At 37.8% G+C, this 12,218-nt stretch overlaps 1 protein-coding gene and 1 pseudogene across 1 annotated transcript in view; one reads left to right on the top strand and one right to left on the bottom strand.

Annotated features, from left to right (window-relative positions):
- Positions 1 to 12,218, bottom strand: part of EPHA3 (EPH receptor A3) — a 542,876-nt gene that overhangs the window by 168,203 nt on the left and 362,455 nt on the right. The gene's annotated exons all lie outside the window — the stretch shown is intronic.
- Positions 10,441 to 11,082, top strand: LOC102838083 (annotated as a pseudogene).

Genomic DNA, 12,218 nt, shown 5'->3' with positions numbered 1-12,218 from the left:
GGAGCAGATTGTCAGGACTTTACCTTGCAGAACCACTTGTGGTTTAAACTGCCATCCTTACAGTTAGCAAATAAGTGCTTTACCATTGCACTACAAGGGCTCCTTCTATTAACCATAAAATGTAAAAAACAAAAAACAAACAAACAAACAAAAAAACCCTTGCATGCTTAGCATGATTCAAAGCAAGCTCTGCAAGGAAATAGCTTTCTGTTTCAAGGGAAAGCCGGATGCAGATACTACTCAGGACTCCTGAACCCAAACTAATCTTTGTCCCCTGCTGTCCTCTGCCCATTTGGTTTGGTTGGTGCTGACTTGGTTTGTGCTGGGGAACCCAGTTGGTGCTGAAGAATTAAAAATCTCAATTTGTGTAAATATTTACCTAACTTGAAGATCAAAATTCTTGGAAGATTATAAATTCACATTTATAAAGTGAATGACATAAAACTGAACATTAAAGGCCAACGGTACGGTAAGGTTAGTCTGTGTTTTTATCTCTGATATGATCATTGCTGGACAAAAAGAGATTGTTGCTCTGTAAAGAGTCCAGAAGTCAGGGAGAAGCTAGTATTTTAAATAATACGATAGCCATGATAGTTAAGGTTCTGTGTCAACTTGATTGGGTCAGCATTCCCAGTGGTTTGACACTTGAGAGTTATCTCTACGATGATTGACTATGAGCAGTCAATCAATTGAAAGGATGTTTCTTTGGGGGGTACATCCTGCTCCCAATATAATGGACATATAAGAAAGACTCACTCTCTTTCTTGCTGGTTTTGGACTTGGGACTTTCCAGCTCTCTAATTGTGAGCCATTTTCTTGATACAAATTTCTCTTTATATATACATACAAAGATCGTTCTGCTGTGCATAAGGTCACTATGAGTCAGTACCAACTTGATGGCACCTAACAACAACAACAGAAATGCATACAAATGTTTCACAGGTTTTGCTTCTCTAGAAAATGTAGCTTTGGATAACATACTTGCTTTTTTCCTTAGAAAATATGAGTCTCTAGGACTGGCTTATAGCAGATGCATGTTGGTGTGCTACAAAGCTTTATAAGTGATCTTTGGAAATGCATTTTCTGGTTTAAGAATATCAGTAAAAATGACTTTAGAACAAAGATGGTGAGACTTGGTTTCAAGTATATGGACTATATTGTCAGGAGGGACCTGTCACTAGAGAACGAAATCATGCGTGGTAAAATAGAGGGTCAGCACAAACAGGAAGTCCCTAAATGAGAAGGAATGACAACATGGCTACAACAATGGTCTCAAGCATAGCAATGATTGTGCTGATGATGCTGGACCAGATAGTGCTGCATTGTTTTCCATAGGTCCACTATGAGCTGGAAGCACTTCATAGTACCTAATGACAATAACAGACACCTGGTGTGGCACTGTAGGATCATCACTGGACTGCAAACCACAAGGTTGGCATGTCAAACCCAGGGTCAGAACCGACTCGATGGCACTAAACAACAACAACAATGAAAATAACACCAATACATCTTTTCCAAATTTAATTTATCATTTCACATTGCTATTGGCAAGTAATCACCCAAACGGGATATTGAAACTCAATATATTTGGAAAGAGATTATGAGTGAGACCACTCTCTGACCTCTGACACAATGGGCATTGTCTAGAAGGCAATCCCCACCAAAAAAAAAAACAAAAAAAAAAAACCCATGAAAGACTGAAGAATGGAAAAAGAATTCTAATATGGCCAGTGGATAAAATTTGAAGACTAGTATTGTATGACAATTATTCTGACATTTCCCTTAAATATATGGTTTAGAAATTCATTCAAAAGAGAAACAGCAATCCTTTTTCTCTCTCTCACACACAGTCAACAAAAAGTATTATAATCTAATAAATGTTTTACAAAAATACTCATAAAACCAAAAACTATTGTTTAAAAAACAACAAACAAAACAACAAAAAATACATAAGTTTATGCTGCTGTTGTTAAGTGCTATTGAGTAGGTTCTGACTCGTAGCAACTCTGTATAGTTTCTGAGACTTTTAAAAGTCTTATCTTTCTCCCATGGAGCAGCTGGTGGGTGCCTTTCACCAACCCTGTTATTTGTAATCTAGTGTTTATCCTATTGAGTCACTACACTCCCATTCTATATAAAATGGATTAATACTAGGGGACCTTTGGTGTTGCAGCCAATAGCTTTATACAAATCATTGCAGTTTATATGCATACAATAAATTTTAAAGTATTGAGGAGCAAAGATGTCAGCTTGAGGACTAAGGTATGCTTGACCCAAGCCATGGTATTTTCAATAACCTCATATGTATGTGAAAGTTGGACAGTGAATAAGGAAGATCGTAGAAGAATAATGCATTTGAGTTATGGGTGTTGGAGGAGAATATTGAAATTACCATGGGCTGCCAAAAGAACCAACAGATCTGTGTTGGAAGAAGTGCAGCCAGAATGCTCCTTGGAGAACAGGATGGCCAGACTTCGGACATACTGCCATGAGGGACCAGTCACTGGAGAGGGCTATCATGTTTGGTAAGGTGAAGGGTCAGAGAAAAAGAGGAAGACCCTCAGTGAGATGGATTGGCAAAGTGGCAGCATTAATGGGCTCAAGTGTGGCAACAATTTTAAGGTTGATTCAGGACAAAGTAGTGTTTCATTCTGTTGTGCATAGGGTCAATATGAGTTGGTACCGACTTGATGGCACCTAACAAAAACAGCAACAAATCATTTTTAGTAAAATTTTAGGAGGAAAATATTTAAACATATACTAGAATAAAATTTTAATTTGTTCTAATAACTGTTGCTAGTAGGGACTTTTTTAAAAAAATAAAACTGCAAGTGTAAAACTTCATTACAATGACATCTTTAGCTCCCATTTGCTGGTGATTCTACACAAAGTAAGAGCTCATGATGGCAGCATTCTGTACTACTCCTTCCTTAGCAAGTATATTTTGCCATCTGTCAACTTGGTGCATTTCGCAAACACCAATTTCACATGCTATATGCCTCCTCCTTGTTCTGCCCTCCTGTTACATTGTCTATGCAAACACATTATCTACATTCTTTACACAATGTGCAAGGGGAATGTCTTTCCATTCAAGTGTCTGCATTACACATGACAGTAGTCATTTGAAGCTTTCAGGGAGCACCCTATGGCAAAAAAGGTATAGGCTGTGTGCATGTAACTTCTGCTAGGATAAAAGGTACTATGAAAAAAATATAGACAATAAAAGCAGCTGCCTGGCACCAACTGCAGCAAAAAGGCAGCTGCTTTCTTTACATAGAGGTGAAGCAAAACTCAATTCTAGGCAGCAGTTGTTACCTCAGTAATAACTGCCCAGGCAAATCTCACAAATTATGTTGGAGAACAAAGGGAAAATGACTAAATTTGTCCCTGAGCCAAGAACTTGTGTAATGAATTTCCTTCTTTAGGTGGCTTATTAGTAAAGATGTGAGAAGTGATCATCTTTGAAAGAAATCAACATACACTTATATTAATTGCAGCTAGTTCCTTCCACCTGGAAAAGATGAGATGAAATATCACTTATTTTTAAAAGGAATACTTATGGCTATTATTTCATTAGAGGAGCAATCTCAAGGTTCCTATTATTCTCAGAAGCTTGAGAGAGATCTTCACACTTTCATACTTAGAAGATTTTTAAGACTCAAGACAAAATGCATGAGTGTCATGCTTTTCCACATCACACACATAGGCCACCATTCTATGTTAGATCCAGACACTTCTATTAGAAAGAAGTAACAAAGAAGGAATTTTAAACCATGAACAAAGGTCAATTTCCATATGGTCCAGACACAGCTGGTTTTGTGAAACTCAAGTTATTATCACCTCTCCAGGCTCAGGGAATAGCAGGATGGGCAGAGAGCAGAGGGACACAGGTCTGTGAAGGTGAGTTCTCAGAAAATGCTCATCTTAGCTCCCATTATCCTTCAAATTAAGAAAGAGAAACTTTCAATATTCCCTGGACTAAACTGTGAAACAAGTTTGAAAAGCATAAAATCCTTATTTATGGCAGGTATGTTTGAAATTCAAAAGATAAACGCCATTCCGAATGTAAGCATGTTCTAGGTATCTAATATGTAATGGGGCACAGCTGTAATAACAGTCACTGAACCAGGGGCCTCTCTATATCATGTCATTAGTTGACTTGTTAGAAGTTGATCTTCTAGCCCTTTTTATAAGGGCCACTGGAGTAAAAAATAAATATATCATGTACAGAACATCTGTGGCTCGGTCACAAAGCACCACTCATATCAACTTACAAGCTATATCTGAGGCTACAAATGACATCCCTTTAAAAATCTATTTTAGAAAACTATAGATTATGAAATTATAGCTCTTTATTTCTAAAAGACAATGAATGAAAAAAAAGGCCTATGTTATTCCTTGGGAAAAATGGCATCCTTTTTCTTATAGTTTTATTATACTCTATTGGAGTCAAACCATTATGTGTACTCTGTGTAAGAGTCTGAAGGTAAATACTGTATGTATGAGATGCTCACTGGAGAAAGAATTGTCAAGTGCCCAAGCCATTGACTTAGTCTTAGTAATTCTGAGTCAGCATATTAATAACAAACATTGGCAGTTATTTTGTTTTTATGCTAATGCTATATGAAACATTCTTTCTTTCATGGTCTAAAAAATAAAAAATAAAAAATAAAAAATGCTATTCTTTTCAAGAGTACATAGTTGTTAGGTGCCATGAAGTCAGTTATAACCCAAAACAACCAGACTTACAACAGAAAGAAACATCAACCGATCCTGTGCCATGCTCACAATTGCTGTTACATTTAAGCCCATTGTTGATGTCACTGTAGCAAACCATCTTGCTGGGATCTCCCTCCTTTTTGCTGACCTTCCACTGTAGAAACATGATGTTCTTCTCCAGGAACTTGGTCCCTCCTGACATTATGCCCAAAGAACGAGGGATGAAGTTTGGCCATCTTGGCCTTTAAGGAGCATTCTTGTTGTATTTCTTCAACACAGATTTGTTTGTTCTTCTGGCAGTCCTTCGTACCTTTAATATTCTTTTTCTAATATACATTTCATAACTCAAATGTATCAATACTTACACTGTCTTCCTTATGCATTTGTCCAATTTCACATGCATATGAGGCTACTGAAAATATGATGGCTTGGGACAGATGCACCTTACACCTCAAACTGATATCTTTTCCCTTCCTTACTTTAAAGAGGTCTTATGCAGCAGATTTGTCTAGTCCAATACATTCTTTGGTTTCTTGAGTGTTGCTTCCGTGAATGTTGATGGTGTATCCAAAAATAAGAAGTCTTTGACAACTTCAGGTTTTTCTCCATTTATCATGATGTTATTTGCTTTTCCAGGAGTCCTGGTCTGGCACTGAGGTATAAAGCACTGGACCACAGGTTGGTTTGAATCATAAGATCAGTGGTTCAAACTCATCAACTGCTCTTTAGAAACCCTTTATAGAGTTGCTATGAATCAGAACTGACTTGACTGCCCTTACCAAAAAACAAGTTATTTTTTCAGTGGTGAGATATTTTTCTCTTTATATTTAGGTGCAACCAATACAGAAGACTATGGTCTTCGATGTTCATTGTTAAGTATTTTAAGTCTTGTTCACTTTTAGCGAGCAAATTTGTATCATCTGCATATCGCAGGTTGTTAAGTTTTTCTTCAATCCTGATGCCAAGTTCTTCTTCATATAATCCAGCTTGTCAGATTATTTGTTCAGCACACAGATTGAATATGTGCAGTGAAAGAATATATAAGAAGTGAAAAATATTTTGAATTTTTATCAGTCATAAAATAGTTCAGAAAACACTGTCAAAACTACTGATATATATATATATATAATGATTTTTTAATGATATTACACATTTGTATAGTTAGGAAGCACTAGACTGGTAACCACAAGATGAGCAGTTTGATGGCACCAGTCACTCTTAGAAATCTTATACGTTGTCATTAAGAGTCAGAACAAACTCCACAGCCCACAATATAAACAGTGTACTGAAAATAATCCTGGTGTGGGACTATAGGATAAGCTGTTAATTGCCAAGCCAGTGGTTTAAACCCACCAGACACTCCTTGGGTACCCCATACAGGGTCACTATAAGTCAGAATTGACTGAACAGAAACTAACAACACCTACTACTATAATAGTGTATTGAATACATCAAGAAATTACAAAAGAAGGCAATCTGAGTGCAAATTCTCCTCATTCATTTGAATTAGATGAATGAGGCTAACAGTTTCTCTCCTAAGAACAGTTTAACGGAGAAATATGAATTATTGTTGTTGTTAGGTGCCATCGTGTCTGCATGGACCCACCCTATGCACAGCAGAACAAAACACGGCCTGATCCTGGGCCAACCTCACTATTGTTGCCACGCTTGAGTCCATTGATGCTGCCACTTGGCCAATCCATCTCGTTGTGGGTCTTCCTCTTTTTCTCTGACCCCACACCTTACCAACTATGATATCCTTCTCCAGTGACTGGTCCTTCCTGACAATATGTCCAAAAAATGAGAGTCGAAGTTTGGCCATCTTGGCCTCCAAGGAGCACTTGGCTGCACTTTTTCCAAAATGAATCTATTGGTTCTTTTGGTAGCCCATGGCACTTTTCAGTATTCTCCTCGAACACCATAACTCAAAAGTATCAATTCTTCTAGGGTCTTCCTTATTTACTGTCCAGCTTTCGGCATGCATATGAGTTTTTTGAAAATACCATGGATTGGGTGAGGCACACCTTATTCCTCAAGCTGACATCTCTGCTCTTCAACACTTTAAAAAATTTCCTGTGCAGCAGATTTGCCTAATGCAATACGTTGTTTGATTTCTTGACTGCTGCTTCCATGAGTGTTGATAGTTGATCCAAGAAGAATGAATCAGTCCTTGACAACTTCAATCTTTTCTCCATTGATAAAAATGTTGTTTGTTGGTCCAGTGGTGAGGAGTTTTGTTTTCTTGACATTGCGATGTAATACATACCAAAGGCTGTGCTCTTTGATCTTCATCAATTGCATTGCATTTGCAAATCTGTTACACAAGAGCTTTTTAAGTATTGAAGAGCAAAGATGTCAGCTTGAGGACTAAATACGCCAGACCCAAGCCATTGTATTTTCAATAACCTCATGCATGTGAAAGCTGGATAGTGAATAAAGAAGACCGTAGAAGAATTGATGCTTTGGAGTTATGGTGTTGGAGGACAATATTTAAAGTAGCATGGGCTGCCAAAAGAATCAACAGATCTCTGTTGGAAGAAGTGCAGCCAGAGTGCTCCTTGGAGGTTAGTATGGCCAAACTTCATCTCTCATACTTTGGCCATATTGTCAGGACGGACCAGTCACTGGAGAAGGATATCATGTTTGGTAAGGTGGAGCATCAGAGAAAAAGAGAACCACCTCCAACGAGATGGATGGGCCAAGTGGCAGCATTGATGGACTCAAGTGTGGAAACAATAGTGAGGTTGGGCTAGGATCGGGCAGTGTTTTTTTTCTGCTGTGCATAAGGTCGCTATAAGTTGGTGCTAACTCGATGGCACCTAACAACAACATCAGAAACCTTAAATAATAACTATTCTTATTTTGTGCCCATTCAATATTTTTTAGACTATTATAACAATTCACTGGATCATGGTGACTCTAGAGGATAAGCACTGGACAGTAAACTGTAAAGTTGGCAGTTCAAGCCCACAAGTAGCTCTGTAGGCTTTCTGCTCATGAAAAGATTTACATAATCGAAAACTGTATATAGAGTTGATATGAGTCTAAACTGACTCAACAACACTTAAAAGCAACAACAATCTGCAGCTATGTACAAATATATACAGACTAGTTAACACCCACATCTTATCTAAACCAAAAATAACTATTGAGAATAAGTATTTATTTACCAGAATATACTTGAAAAAAAAAAAAAGAAGAAGAAGATAGTGCAGTATTGTAAAAAGCATTGCAAATATTTGTGAATATGTAAGTACTACAAGTAAAGCATGCATAAATTTAGAATCTCCTTAAGGAATTCTCAAGACAGCTAATTAAACTCCTAGCTTCTAACAAAGTGTGCAGCTAGACTGGCTTGGGTAACGAATGGTAGATAATTCCTTCATAATGAATTCCTCTGATATATTTCCCTTTTAGACTTACATTTATATCTTTTCAAAATATATTTTCATAGCTCCTCATTTTTAAGAGAGTAGGATCGTGAAGTGTTTCGTTTTGCTGTTCATAAGGTCGCTATGAGTCAGTACAACCTCGATGGCACCTAACAACAACGACAATAATTTTTAACCTTACAAATTGACAAACTTGTGAGCATGGATGTCCTAACAAACATTAACACCCTAATTAGAGTACTAATAGTACTAATTAAAGTACTAAAATATGCTTATTACCATATAATCAGCACAAAATAACAATAATTCATGCTTACAATGAATATTTTGAATGTTTCTAAAATATTGGCATATTCTTAGTCATATGAAATTAAGCTACTTTCATGATTAATAGCATTAATTATAATTTTATGCATTGCAAAGCAATAAGTGTGGTAGAGAATAAGCACTGATTACCACAATGCTGATGGTTCAAGCCCACCCACTGCTCCACAGGAGAAAGATAGCTCTTTCTACTCGTGCCAAGATTTGAAGCCTTGGGGACCTTATACAGGGTCAAAATGAGTTGGAGCTGATTCAAAGGCACTTAACAGCAACAGTAATTCAGTATACTTTATGTAGTAGATGTCTATCAATCTGAATATTTTACTAAATGGAATACTTCATCCCATTCTAATAGCAAATAACTTGACTGGTTAATGTGTACATGGATGTACTGAAAGAAGGAAAAATAAGCAAGAGAGATATGGAGAGATTCTCTTTGTTCTTAAATGCTATCAAGTCAATTCTGATTCATAGCAACCCTATGCAAAACAGAAGGAAACACTGCCCAGACTTGCACCATGCTCACAATTTTTGTATGTTTGAAACCATTGTTGATTCTATTGTGTGAATCCATTTCATTGGGGTTCTTCCACCTATTTGCTGACCCTCCACTTTACCACTGTGGTGAAGTTCCACCACAGTGATTGGTCCTTCCTGACAACATGTCTGAAGTATGAGAGAAGAAGTCTCGCCAGTCATCCAGACTTCCAAGGAAGAATCTGTTTGTACTTCTTCCAACACAGATTTATTTCTTCTTCTTGCAGTCCATGGTACATTTAATATTATTCTCTAACACCATAACTCAAATGCATCAATTCTTCTATGGTAGTTCTTATCCACTGCCCAATTTTCATATGCATATGAAGCTATTAAAATACTATGGCTCGGTTGAGGTACATCTAACTCCTTAAACTTATATCTTTGACTTTGAACACTTGAAAGAAGTCTTGTGCAGTAGATTTATAAATGCATCCTTGGATTTCTTGACTGCTGTTTCCATGAATGCTGATTGTGGATCCAAGCAAAATTAAGTTTTTTAAATCTTCAATCTTTTCTCCATCTATCACATTGCTATATTTTGGATCAATTGTGAATATTTTTATTTTCTTTATATTGAAATACAATCCATACTGATAGGAAACTCGTTCAGTCATCATTTTACCCAAGTATATCCAACATCATAACTGGTTCTTACTAATCGGGAAGTTAGTACTTAAAAAAAAACAAGCAAACACCAAACCCATTTCCACTGAATAAACGTCAACTCAGAATTTCCAAAATTGTAAATTTTTTACAGAAGCAAACTGTCAAATCTCTCTCCTATTGAGCCACTGATGGTTTAAAACCACAGATCTTTTGGTTAGCAACCTACTGCATTAATCACCATGCTACCAGGGATCGTAGTCAATGTTTGTTGCTGTTGTTAAGAACTGTGGAGTGGGTTCCAACTCATAGTGACCCTGCACAGGGTTTCCGAGGCTGTAAATCTTTACGGGAGCAGAATACCTCATCTTTCTCCCCCAGAACCACTGGTAGTTTCGAACTGCTGACCCTGAGGTTAGCAGCCCGATTCATAAGAACTACTCTACCAGAGCTCCTTATAGTCAATGCTTAGGGAACAAGAACAAAAACAATAAATTAAGTGTGTCACTTATTAACAAAGAAAATCAGGAGTAATCCTAAAAGTTATGTTTACTCAGCCTCTAGAGTACCTATGTTGCTGAATACTCCAAACATTCAGTCTATTAACTTCAAAGTATCTATTACTGAAACCAGCCCTATTAGTAAAATTTCCTTTTCTCACATCACAATGTTGATGGTACATCAACTGTTATGGTACATCAATTTAAGCTAAGAAAGACATGCAGCATGTTCTAAAATGTAGCACTTAAGGGAACAGTAAACCATTTTTCAGAAACCCTGTACATGGCAAGCCATCAGTTTGAACTGATGAAGGCACTGAGCAAAAACAATAAAAAAGTGAGTTACGGGCCTCGGTGCAGACATGGCCAAGTCCAAGAACCACACCATGCACAACCAGTCCCGGAAATGGCACAGAAATGGTATCAAGAAACCCCGATCACAACGATATGAGTCTCTCAAGGGGGTGGACCCCAAGTTTCTGAGGAACATGCGCTTTGCCAAGAAGCACAACAAGAAGGGCCTAAAGAAGATGCAGGCCAACAACGCCAAGGCCATGGATGCACGTGCCGAGGCTATCAAGTCTCTCATAAATCCCAAGGAGATCAAGCCTAAGATTCCAAGGGGTGTCAACCACAAGTTCAGTCAACTGGACTACATTGCCCATCCCAAGCAGGGGAAGCGTGCTCCGGCACGCATTGCCAAGGGTCTGAGGCTCTGTCGGCCAAAGTCCAAGTCCAGTGCTAAAACTAAGGCTGAAGCTTCAACCAAGGTCTCAGCTAAAGCTCCAGTCAAGGCCTCAGCCAAAGCTCTAGCCAAGGCCTCAACTAAAGCCCCAGCCAAGGCCTCAACTAAAGTCCCAGCCAAAGCCTCAACTCAAGCCCCAGCCAAGGCCTCAACTCAAGCCCCAGCCAAGGCCTCAACTCAAGCCCCAGCCAAAGCTTCAACTCCAGCCCCAGCCAAGGCCTCACCTCAGGCTTCCAAAGGCCCCACAAAGATGGAATAGAGTTCTCCATCTGTGGACAGAGGCATGACCCTTTGGGTTACCATCTGTATGGAGCTGGTGTCCTCTTGTGCTGTTTGTACAAATAAATATGAGGCAGGAAAAAATAAAAATAAAATAAAAAAGTATATTTTACAAAAACCCAAATATTCTATTAGGAAAATAAAAGGGTAGCATTTCCTGAGTAATTATAAAATCTTTAACTCCTGTCTGTCACAATATAATCCTTGATGAAAGTTTATTTCAACTTAACCCTGTTTGGCAGAATATTCTTTCTATTGTCCAATTCTTCCTATATCTCTGTTCATTTCTTTTTTATTAATCCTTGTAGATAGCTTTTATTGCTAAAAATCATCTCAGTCTTGCCAAGTTCTTTAACTTATACTCAATTTTTGGTTCTGTCCTTCTCTAAATATCAGAAATATAGAAATACCCAGCTTCCTACTATTGTTGATAATTACAATTGATTCTCACAGTGATCCTCTATAAGGTTCTTGAGTCAGTAATTTCTACAGAACCAGAAAGCCTCATCTTTCTTCTGCAGAGTGGCTTGTGAGCTCAAACTTCCAACCTAGTGGTCCATTGATTATGCTACAGAACCCCGAGCCACAGCACTCCCAGTTCCCTACTAGATATCCATATTAACACTAGACTTTCTTTTTTATTTTTATTTTTTAATAAAGATTTTATTAGAAATTAAGTGAAAGTTTACAGGGCAGATCATCAGTTTTATATATAACAAATCATATACTTTGTTTCATTTACAATGATTATAATCCCCTCCAGTTAACAGTATTGCTCTCTATTTACTTCAGCTTTTTTTTTTTTCTTTTCCAAACACTCAAGCATGTATAATAATTTACACCACCAAAGGGCACATTGTATAAGTTTGCCTCCTGGTTGCCAGCTCTCACTCCCTCTCTTCCTATGAATTTAAAGTCCTCAGTTGCTCCCTCTCTCCATTTCCCCATCTCTGCCTCCATCTGGTGTTGCTGTTTCTCTGGTTAAGGTCCTGCATTATGCATGTGATCTTCTCCCTTGGGCCCCTTCTCCCTTCTCCTAGGGTTCTCTGTTTCTGGACTGTAAGATTCACTACTCCCCCATTTTTATTACAAAACTTGCACCTTTACAATTGTGGC

The sequence above is a fragment of the Chrysochloris asiatica genome, unplaced genomic scaffold (assembly GCF_000296735.1).
Source record: "Chrysochloris asiatica unplaced genomic scaffold, ChrAsi1.0 scaffold00068, whole genome shotgun sequence".
Classification (NCBI taxonomy): Eukaryota; Metazoa; Chordata; class Mammalia; order Afrosoricida; family Chrysochloridae; genus Chrysochloris; species Chrysochloris asiatica.
The sequence above is the reverse complement of the archived record's forward strand: the minus strand, read 5'-3'. Positions and strand labels throughout refer to the sequence as shown.